At 40.4% G+C, this 12005-nt stretch overlaps 1 protein-coding gene across 1 annotated transcript in view; it reads right to left on the bottom strand.

Annotated features, from left to right (window-relative positions):
* Positions 1-12005, bottom strand: part of COL4A1 (collagen type IV alpha 1 chain) — a 1084337-nt gene that overhangs the window by 214382 nt on the left and 857950 nt on the right. The gene's annotated exons all lie outside the window — the stretch shown is intronic.

Raw genomic sequence — 12005 nt, 5'->3', positions numbered from 1 at the left:
CCTTTTTGCACACAATCCCTATTATTATGCCGTTGTCACCACAAGGCTATTACTGTCTGACCAATTTAACTTATGTAACTGCAATTGTAATGTTAATGAAAATGCACACAGCACCCTGCCTGTTCACACTTTTCTATTGGAAAGGAACTGTTGTTAATTTAAATGGCCTGCTAGAACTAATGTATTTAAAGGAAGTGAAAATGGTTGCTCATAGTTATGAAACATGTCTTTCTGAAGAAGTCTTGACAATAAATAAGACGAAAGCGCTAAAGTACTGCAAGAGTTGTTGGTCTGATTTACTATTTTTTGAATGCTGTTATTGTCATGAAGTTCATTTCTTAGTTAAAATTTCTTCTCCGTTCATTTTTTTTGAGTGCGGTTAATTTTATATATATATATATATATATATATATATATATATATATAGATATAGATATATATATATATTTACATATAGGTGCAACTCAAAAGGTAGAATGCACACTTGGCAGAAAAGTTTTTATTGGTGTAAAAAAATTGAGAATGCACATATGAGTGAATGCTCATTTAAGTGAATCACATATGGTTGAATTTAGTTTTATATAGTGTAGTTAAGCAGGATTGTGCAGGAAGGTAAATGTTTGAATAAAAAAGTGGTGGTTATGAAGATATGCAGCACTGTGTTATAGCAGCTGTGAAGATGTAAGTGTTTGCAGGTTAGGGTTATAAGGGTTATGTAAGCGGATAGATTTTGTGTTGTGCATGTTTTGTGTTGTCTGTGTTCTGTGTCCTTCTGTCTTTTGTAGTGCTACTGCCAAGGAATTTATTTTTTGTAACATAATATATAAGGTTAGGGCCATGGGTAGGCTTAACCTAGGGTTAGCCTTGCACCACCACTTGGATGAGGGGGAGGGTCTGAGTGATATGCATGACAGGAAACTTGCAGTACATTTTGAACACGGCTGCATGCTTTCAAATATCCACTGTAAATGCTACCAACTACTGATGACTTAGTGAGTCTGATGTCTGCCCACAGGCTACGTGTTAACATCCCAGCCTCTCCTATAGCAGGACTGATGCCATGGGCAGTTGGCTCAAACCAACACTCTCCCTAAGATGGGCACGTCCATTCTCAACTAGCAGTGCCAGTGCTTTCAAGTGCCTAAGCTACTAATTGACCTTGGGTCATCTGGGATACAGTTAGGGCTTTATGTCTTTATGCTACTGATGCTGACCCCTTAGAGGAAAATAATCACTAGAAATCTCTTAGAAGAAAGACAGCAGCTCTTTGGTATGCGCTTACTTTAGCAGTTACAGCATTCAGGTCTACTGTGATAACTTTCTGTTACTGCACACAGAGGAGAAACCAGCTTTTGACCTTATCATATGATAGTGCTTGCAAAGTCTGGGCAAAGAGACTGTTGTTGTGCTTGCATCGCGGGAGGGCTACATTCCTTGTGTACTGCTTTAACATCTTAAAGATTACATTTCTTTTGGGATTTATAGGCATCATAGCATTAGATCTTTCTGAAAAAGTAAAACTCATACAAGTTTCCCCTTGAGTGCAGCAAGTCACAGGCAATAGAACAGAGAATACAGTGCTTCCTCTTTGATTTCAGTAGGAAAGATGAGACTGAAAAAGTTAGGATGGTCTAATCAGGACAGCTTAAATGGCTGCAGCCTAGCCTAAGCACCTTCCACATCAGAAAGGTTGTTATGGGTGTATTATCTAAGGTAGAAATTCAAAAAAGTTTATTCATTCAGCTACTGTACTGGCAGGTTTTCATGACCAGCTCTGCCAACAGGTTCTGTTTGGTGATTTGAATATCCTGCCAACAGAAGGCACCCTCACCTAAGACTTAACTACTGGTTCCTTGCTGGGCCTACTCCTGTTATTTCCATGTTATTTTTAACTCATTCATGCTTATGGCTCTGACTACAGTGTGTTCCACTCTACACCCACAGTGCTAGTCATGTGGGTTGTTTTGTTTCATTTAAGTCTACAGTGCTTTAAATGCATACCTCACACAACATAATTGTTACAATGTAGCTTAATTACAATACTGAAGTGCAGTATTCAGTGTTGTGATTAAGCAGCTTAAATGCAAGAAAATTATTCAAATTGACAAGTAAGGCAAAAAGCTGATTTATTTGTTTAATTTATAAAGATTTTCTTTCTGACATGTAAATGTAACTGACTCAGAGCTACAGGCAATTGCTGTTCAGTCTGCAAGTACACAGGAATTTGACACCTCATTAAATAAGTCCTATCAGGGTTACCACCTGTCCCACTTTGCGAGGGACAGTCCCTCTTTGGGCAGTTGTGTCCTGCAAAAAAAAAATTTAAAAAATGGCAAATGTCCTGAGATTTTAGGACAAAAATATTTCCTATATTTTATGTAATAGTTGCATAAAACAGTTATTCTGTATCTGAAACACCTAAATGTTATAAGAAACAGAATACGCAACTAAAATGCTATAAGAATAAGTTTTATTTAGACAAAAAAGTGAAGTTCTGTCCTTTGTACTGGCTGTGGGTATGTTTTGTTCTGCAAAATCTGACGTTTGTACCACAAATGTCCCACTTTGGTCATTTGAAAAGGTGACAACCCTAATAACATGGACATTATGATCTGCCTTGGCTCCATTTTATTTTCTTAGAAAATGGTTTCCCACAATGGTTTCTTCATTCAACCTTGGCAAGCTTCTTCTCCTGTATTTTCTAGCTTTTGCTAATATTGCCTGAAGATGGTGAAGCAATTCATGTGGGTCTTCATGGGGATTTCACTTGCATGTTGAGGCCCTTTGGCAGTAGTTTAAAAGCAGTGTTAGATGCCAGAGGCCACATTTTCTTCTTACAATCATAAAGGGAAGTGTGTTTAAGTCATCTATGGGTCTCTAGGGCAAGAATGAGCCTTCCCTAGGACACACAGTAACATATCTAGTGACTGTCCTTCTATAGCTACTGTGCCAGAGAAATACCTTCCTTACTTCTTTCCCGATGACTATTTTCCTATTTCCTCCTTCACAGAGTCCTTCCACAGAAGTGGAGCCACAGACTGCCTCTTCTCCCTAAGATAAAGCAATCATTCATTCCCACTTCCTGTAGGACCTGCAGGGCACTCTTATGATTCTTCTTGATTCCTGACATTTTGCATTTAATGGGCAGGCCTAATCCTTCATTGCCTGCCTTTATTTAGCTCCATTGCTTTCTCTTTTGCAGAAATCTGTCACTGTCATCTACACTGACTACTGATTAGTTACTGTTGGTCACATATTTCTATTTTTTGTTTTTCATTTGTTTGTTTGTTTGTTAAACTAGTTGGCCTTTGGTCAGCAACAACCTTGAACAATGGCAGGAGACATTTTCAAACAAGCACGCAATGCCATGTCAAACTGTCACTTTAAGAATACACACTTTAAATGGAAGTCTTTGCATTGCATTTTTTTTTCATAAATGGGCAAATGAAACTCCTACTCTATGAAAATGTAGACTTGACATCTGTGCAAATTTATATTTGTGAGTGTATCCGTATTAACATTTTCACAAATATACAAAGTAAAACTTACCTGTATAATCTTCTTTCATGAATGCAAAACAAAACTAATGCTGATAATCCAGTCAGTATAGTTCCTCTAAGGGTCTTCAGTAATGTTTTTTCATCTGGAAGTCTCCAATTGCTAATGAGACTTTGTCTTGGTTGTCTGTTTCCAGTAAAGCTTTGACTGAGTAGGAGAGATAGTTCACTGAATGGGGTCCTAATCTTACCACACACCTATGGGGATTATCAGTTTGGACAAACTATCTCTTAGTTGTACCAGTGTTACATGGGGATACCAGTTACCTGTTACACTGCCTACTTTGCTCACTTTTCTATCATGACCTCTTGAATCTCAAGACATCTTAAGGAATGAAAGTAGGGACTCTAAAGGCCTCATTCTGAGATAAGACATAAGATGGATTATAAAGTTTGCAATACTTCCTGGAAAACAGTGTTTGGCCTGGCAATGCCCTTCTTTATAAGAGCTAAAAAGACTAAGTAAAAAATCCAGAAATATTAGGAAAAAGCATAAAGATATTTGTGCCTTTGATCTCTCCATGAAGTATGAAATATCTTCCTTTTTTGATTTTTTTTAATAGTCTTATAAGATTTTAGGAATGAATGCTTTCACTCTTACACTTTGATTTAACAGAAAGTTTCAGCAGAATGACATTTATCTGTCTATAGAAGGTGATCTGGCTTACTGAAAGCTTTGCATCTTAGTCTATGCTAAGACAATGTGTATATTTGAAATGTTTGCCCTACATGGCCTTACTTCTTTTAATTTCTGTGGATGCTTTTGACAACAGTCTGCAGTATAGCCACTGAGTCCTTTTGTTACTGGGTCAATCTTTTTTGCCTTTCCTCAGCATCAAAAGACCCTGGCTGAGAAAGGTGTCAGTTGGTAAACACAGCCACCATCCAGCAGGATTAAAATATTACATGTATTTCTCTGCTCACTTTTTTCATACAGACTAAAATGTTTTACTCCCATAGAGAATTTTTAGATAGAGTTCACCTGATGGACATTCCAACATAGTAAATTCCAACTTGGATAAGATCAAAGTAGCACTGCTGAATGCCAGAAGCCTAAATAACAAAATATCTGAACTTGAGGCCTTCTTTAACATTGAAGACATAAGTATTTGTTTTAGTATAGAAACCTGGCTCTATTGCAATGATAGATATCCTTGCATTCCAGGGTACAATGCCTATCATGCATTCAGATCTACCAGTGACTGTAGGGGGAGTGTATGTATTTATGTGTAACTCCATTGCTCCTCACCAGATTTCACATATTGCAAATCTGGAACTGGCTGAAGTTTTAGTTGCAGTCAAAATTAATTGCCAGTTTATAGCTAATTACAGATCCTCATCTATGACCCCTTCAGAGCATGTAGAAAATTTAAAAGTGGAGTTGAATACTTTTCTGTTAGATGACTTTAACTATACACACAAAAGCTGACAACCATTTACTATGAACAACAAATATTCCCAGAAATGTTTGGACTTTATAAATGCCAAAGCACTTGACCAATTTGTCCCACTATCCCCCAGAAGTGTTAATCTTCTTGATCTTGTCTTCTTAAACATTTCTCCCAATTGCACCACCCCTGTTGTAATCTGCTTTCTAGTCAAAACTGACTGTCTTACTGTGATCTTCTCCATGAAAACCTGATTTATAGCCCCAGTAATGCCTCCACATTCAGGGAGTACTCCAAAATAAATTTGCTGACCTTACTGACAATCATAAATTGTAGAGCACCCCTGCACATCTTGTAATGGAGGCTGCTGCCTATTGCTCTGAATTTTACACCCTCTTGGATAGATGCATAGAACCATCCACACCAATCTGGCATAAGCATAATGGCAAGTTTAGAAATAAAGCTACATTGTGGAATTACCACATTAAAAAACTCGATAATAACAAGAAAAAGTTCCTGGTAATCAGTAAAAGATATTGATATCATCATTATAAAAGGAATTTAAGACTTTTAATTAAACCTCAAAAACATACCATCAGGAAAATTAAAGCCAACTATGAATTCAGGATTACGATTAATTCAAAAGAAAAAAGCTACAAGACCTTCTTCAGTTATATTATGAAGATTAGAAGTAACCTGCAATTCTGATCTGAACTTGTCTCCAATGGTAGTTCTTTCTTTGACCCCCCCCAACAAAAACATTGTTAATATTCTTGTGGTCAAATTCTCTTCCAACGTCACTCAACCGATCCTCCCATCTATCTCCTCCATTAGCTTACTCACACCCCTTCTCCTGAGATCAATTTGGATTAATTCCTTTGGGCACTTTCCAGAATTAAAAACACTGCTTCCCTGGGTCCTCATACTATCCCTGGATGCCTGCTGAGCAATACCCCTATCATGTCTGTAATCTGAGTTTCCTCACTGGTTATGTCCCTGAGGAGAGCAGGATAGCAGTTGTTGTGCCACTACATAAAGGTAGTCACTTCACCGATCCTGGGAATTACAGGTCTATTTGTCTCACCTGTATTATCTGCAAGACTATGGAAAGAATTATAGCCAGATTAATAAACAATGATATAGGTGACCTTATATCACAGGATGCACACCTGTTTGCTCTGGAAAAGGCAGATCATGTCTGCTCAACCTACTTGAATTCTTTGAAAAGATATGGATAAGGAGCAGTCCATACTTGCTTATTTGGACCTGGTCAAGGTCTTTGACTCTAACTCCCATGCTGAGATTATTGACAAACTCTCCCAACTCAACATTAACCTATTTATAGTTCTTTGCATTGGTAATTGGCTGTCTGATAGAACCCATTTCATTAAGTCTATTGGATTTGCACCAGACAGAAAAATGTCGCTATTAGTGTCCCACAAGATTTTGTAATGTCCCCTCACCTTTGGTATAGATTTCTGTTGCATAAAAGCTAATATAAAGGGACCATGGTTAACCAAGTTTGCTGATGACTTCAAACTGGGGACAGTTATTAAATCCCATTCTGACACTCAAATTCTCCAGAAAGGTCATGACCAAACAAATGCCTGGTGCTGTAATCATGGGCTTATCCTTTAAAATAACAAAAGTGACCTAGGTTTCTTTAGTAAATCTACAACCACTACTGCTTTTCACAGAGATAACATTACACTTAAATTTGGCACAGTCATGAAGGACTTGGGTGCTGTATTGATAACAGACTCTCCTCTGACTATCACATTTCTGTTGGGGTTAGAAAATATTTCTGCCTTGCACAACTTTTTCTACTCTCCAAGGTCCAAAGAAGTCACAACCCCACTTTATTTATTCCTTATTAGGTCATCATTGAATATAATGCACCTGCAGTACTTACCTCACTAAGCAGCTAAACCACACTGAGAAACCTCAACGTATACTCACAAAAAATATACATCTAAGGTTGCAGTACCCTTAGCTTTTCAAGCAGATTAATAGCTCTATCTCTACACACAGTATCACATAGACATCCAGGGATGATCTCTGCTTAGCTTTTTGTGCTATGAATTAGCCAACACTCTTTGAACTCCTTCAGCTAAATAAAACAAGTGTTAAAGCAAACACCCATTTTAGAGAAAGATTAGTTGTGTAAGAACTTACCATAATGATAGATGTCCTTCTCTTCTTTGTTGCAGTATTCCTTACATGAGGGAGTTGCCTACCAAGGTGACCCAATGTCTTCCAGTATATGAAAGTCTTTTACTACTGTAGGGTGCGCGGTACATCTGATGTAGGCTACTATCGGATGTAGGCCATAAAAGAGATGTATTCACTCACCATTCTCAGAACTGATGCCCTAGGTGGAGAGACAATCCAAGGGAAAGATGATCAATGCATCCATGAACATCAAGAAGTGGGGGAGAAGGGTGGGACAGAATATTGCAACAGAGAAGAGAAGGACATCTATCATTATGGTAAGTTCTTACACAACGTATCTATGTCTATCTATTCATCTGTTGCAGTATTCTTTACATGAGGAAGAATACAAAAGCTCATGCAGAATGAGAAGTGGGGGTGGCAGAGGAACTCTCCAGGAAGCCATACAGAATGGCCCTAGCAAACCCTGCCCTGGATCTGGAGATGGAATCCAGCATATGTTTTGTGAAGGTGTGCACAGATGTCCAGGTAGCTGCCTCTAAGATGGAGTAAATGTCCAGCCCTTTGAAAAATGTCCCGGAGGAAGACACTACCCTTATAGAGTGAGTTTTGACTGAGCCAAGAAGAGATTTACCATGGTGGGTATAGCAAAATGAAATGGATTTGGAGATCCAGTTGGAGACGGTCTGTTTGTACACAGACAATCCCAGAGCCCTGGAGTGGAAAGACACAAATAATTGTTCTGATTTTCTAAAAGGTTTGGTCTTGTGGAGATAAATCTGAGTTGTCTGTGTACATCAAGTGTGTGTAGCATCCTCTCACTATTGTTCTGGGGAGAGGGGAAACCAGTGGTTAGAGCACAGATCAGAGACATCACAATCCTATTTTCAGCTGTCTCAAAATTATGCCGCAAGAAAGTCTGGAACAAACTTCGTTACAGTCTTTTAAAAGCATGTAGGGCTGTAGTATATAAACAAGCAGGGGGGACAAGATCCTACCTCCTTTGCAGACTACCCTTACAGGCTTGGGATCTAGCCTGCCTACTAGATGTTTCTCTTCAGCTGCTTTACATCCCCTCCAATCAAAATTCTGTGGCAGGCACACTGAGCAGATCCATAACACAGGCCCACAAATGGATGCTTCTCAGGGATGTGGTCCTGGACATTGTCCACCAGTGAGGTATTCCACAAATACTTTATGGAAATTTTATCATTAATTCCGGGCGTAGTGTCCGCTCTTAAAAAATCTGCCATTTCGGTTCCAAATACTCTAGATATGCATTAGAAGTGTCTACAAACCTTTCCCCTGTTGACGTTTTCCACTACCATTCCACAAATAGACTTGTTTGCCTCCCCATGAACAAACAAATTTCAGAAACCATTGGAATTTCCTCATGTGCAGCCATGCCAGAAGAAGCATAGGGATGGTAAAGGCCATCAATCCCAAGATTCGGAAAAACTGTCTTGCAGTCAGGAGATTGAGGGGGAGAATCTCTGAGAAAAGGAGGGAAATCTTCTGGGCCTTCGGGCAGGGGGGAGGGAGGAGTAGAGACATCATCATTTTCTTGGTTTGAAATCTGCACCACAGAAAGACATGGTCTTGGGATGGAGCAAGTTAGGATTTTGTTGATGGTGAATCCCAGGCTTTGCAAAATGGCAATGGCTGAGTGGATGTTTTTGTTCAGTTCCTCTTGAGATTTGGCCTGAATCAGAAGGTTGTCTAGGTAAGGAAGATATGAATATCTCTGAGTCTGCAGAAAGTGGCCACAGGTGCTGGGCATTTTGTGAAAACTCTTGAGGCACTGGAAAGTCCAAAGTGCAAGGCAGAGAACTGAAAATGCCAGGAAGCTACAGAAAAGCATAGAACTCCCCTGTATCTGGAGTGAATGGGGATATGGCGATGTTTATGGATGCTAAGAAGGTGTGAGGGAGGATAAGAGAGAAGAGGGTTTGGAGAGGTAACATTTTGAAGGAGGGAACGTTCAGAAATTCTTTGAGATAGGAGAGGTCTAGGATGGGGCTCCAAGGTGCTTCCTTCCTGGGAACCAGGAACAAGCAAGAATAAAAGCCTTTTTCTTTTTTGGTTGGGGGCATGGGCTGGATAGTGCCGTATTCTAACAGGTTTTGCAGAACTGAAGGGAAAAGAGGTTTCTGTTCTTTTGGAGGTTGAGGGATACCCCTGAAGGGAGGAACTGTGTTCCAGACCATACAGCATCCATTTTTCTATGATGCTGAGGACCCAAGAGTCTTGAGTGATGGTTTCCCAGGTTGGAAGGGATAGTGTGAGGTGCAGGGATAGGGCAGGGGAGCCAAGATTGCCCAAGGAGTCATGAGGAAGAGCCTGTCCTATCAGGAAAGGGCTGCTTAGTCAACTGGGGAGTAGAGGAAAAAGAAGAAAACTGGTGTGTTCTCTTGGACCCCTTCTGGAGTTTTGGTTGGGGGTCCAGGATTGTCTGAGTACAAAGACCTATTTTCCAGGGTAGTGTCTGTGGAATTTAGGCAGAGGTGATACCAATATGTGTTTAAGGTCCTTTAGTTTTTTTATTGTATGGGTTTGAACAGTTTAGCAGACAGTTTACCGAATAAAGCAGAATTATCCAGGGGGGCATCCATAAGCTTTGCCGTTATGTCTTCAGGGAGGGGCTTAAACCTTAACCAGGCAAACCTTCTTAGGGTAGAGGAAGAAGCTGCAGCACATGACTTTGCCTCTACTGCATTGTAGCTGCATTTGATCAAATGTCTGTCTACTTGAGAGGATGCAGCAATAAGGGAGGTTGCCAAGTCATTGTTCTGAGAGTCTGGCATATCTGAAACTAGCTTAGAGATCTGAGACAAAAGTTCCATAGTGTACTTGGTCATGTGGGTCTAGTAGTTCAGGGCTCTGAATGCTAAGGTGGCTGAGGTATACATTTTCTTGCCCAGCCTCTCAAACTGTTTACTATCCTTATCTGAAGGTAGGAGGGAGGTAGAGGGAAGTGACATGGAAGCCTTATCAGAGGCCACTGAGAGGAGTCTGCCACAGGGACCTTTAAAAGGAAATTGCAGTTCTGGGGAACTTTGTAATACCTGTCTGGCTTTTTTGGGGCCAGAGGTTGATATTCAGAGTGAGTAGACATGGATGCACAACCATCCAAAAAAGCTGGTATAACAAGAGGAATGGCAGAAGTCTAGGGGACTATATTTGAAGAAGGTCATAATATAATTTTTGGACCTCACACATTTGTGAACTGTCCCATTTAAAATGATCTCTTATCTTAGAAATGGTCTCCCCAAAGGAAATCTCCTCCAAAGTGGATTCTGTTCCATTTGAATCCTCTTCAGGGGAGGCATAATCCAAGGGTGAGGGGATTTGGGAAGAGTAAGCCAGTGAATCACTGTCCTCATCAGATGAGGAATCCTCCTTTGAGGTGGTTTGTGCCCTTGTGAGGGGAAGCAGGTCAGGCAAGAGGGGAAACTGGCTGACCTGAGGGAGGCCTTAGAGCTATGAAGGCCTTAAAGAGGCCTTGTGTGAAATTCTGCTACTCCTTCTGGGAGTCTAGTGGGGGAGAAGAGTGTTTAGTTTTTATTTCTTCTTTGCTGGGTTATCCATCTGATGCAAAGAAGGAGGGCCAGACATAGGCCTACATTCGACCAGGTCCGACTCAACAACCTCTCTCACTACAGTCTGGTTATTCCTCTGGGGCCTTCAGACACAATGAGCCTAGGGTTCCCCTGAACATCAGGAGCTGATGTCTGTGAGGCCTCTCTGGGCATGCCTATGTCCAGTTTCAAGGTGGCCTGAATGACAGGCTTGGCCTGTGGAGCTGGATCTGTGGTGAAGCTTGTCTCCAAGCTCTCACGTGCATCGAGAGAGATGTCCATATGGAGATGTGCAGCTTCAGCTTTGGATCTAGGTTTCGGCTTTATGCTTAGTAAGTTCGGTCATCGGGTCCGCAGAACTTTCCATCTCTCTTTTAGCAAGGAGCATAAGGCATTGATTTTCCAAGTAGATAGTGAGAGATGACGGCCAACTATGGAGGGTCTTGGGCACAAAGGATTGACAAATTGAACAATTTTTATAGTCATGCTGGGGCCTGAGACAGAAAATGCACTGGGAATGGCTATCCTTATGTGGAATCTGTCTTCCACAGTCACACTTCTCTTTCCTGGAAGACAAAATAAGGCAGTAGCAAAAGACAAAAAGGATTCCCCAATGGGGAACTTATCTTTATAGATGAAAATGATTCCGGCAGCAGAGCAATGTCCAGGGCTGGCAATCCGACTGGCGGCAAAGAAGTTCTGAGGATGTTTCGTGCTTACTTCTCTTTTATGGCCTACGTCCGATAGTAGCCTGCATCAGATGTACCGCAAGTAAAAGACTTGGCAGGCAACTCCATTGTGTAAAGAATACTGCAACAGATAAATAGAAGGACATCTAAACTGCATTATCACATCAAGAAGACCAGATGGCATGGTGAAATTCATAAAGGATGTGCCTCCAGCCCATGAAATGTGAGTGTGAGTTTCTTCATGCTTCAGGGAATCTAGTTTGTCACACATGATTTAGTGAGCCATGATATCAGCCAATGTTCTTAACTACTGTCAACACTTTGTGAAAAACAATAATTTAGTTAAGACTGCTTACTGATCTGACAATGTCCAGGAGGAGATCTACAGATCACCTGCTTACATGAGTTTGTGAGCTATTCAAACTACAGAGCTACTTACTTCAGTTTTTCTCTTCAGTATGAATCACGTTTTCAGGTACTTAATTACTTTGGCACACTTGCTTTGTAGAATGAACCTGCTAACATTGTACTAATCTACATAAATCAACAGACATGCATTCAGTGAAGCAGAATCCAGGGGTAAGGTACATTATGTTGTGCTTCTTCTGGTGACAGTAGAAG

Source organism: Protopterus annectens, chromosome 5.part0, assembly GCF_019279795.1.
Source record: "Protopterus annectens isolate FY-2018-M chromosome 5.part0, PAN1.0, whole genome shotgun sequence".
Taxonomy (NCBI): Eukaryota; Metazoa; Chordata; order Ceratodontiformes; family Protopteridae; genus Protopterus; species Protopterus annectens.
The sequence above is the reverse complement of the archived record's forward strand: the minus strand, read 5'-3'. Positions and strand labels throughout refer to the sequence as shown.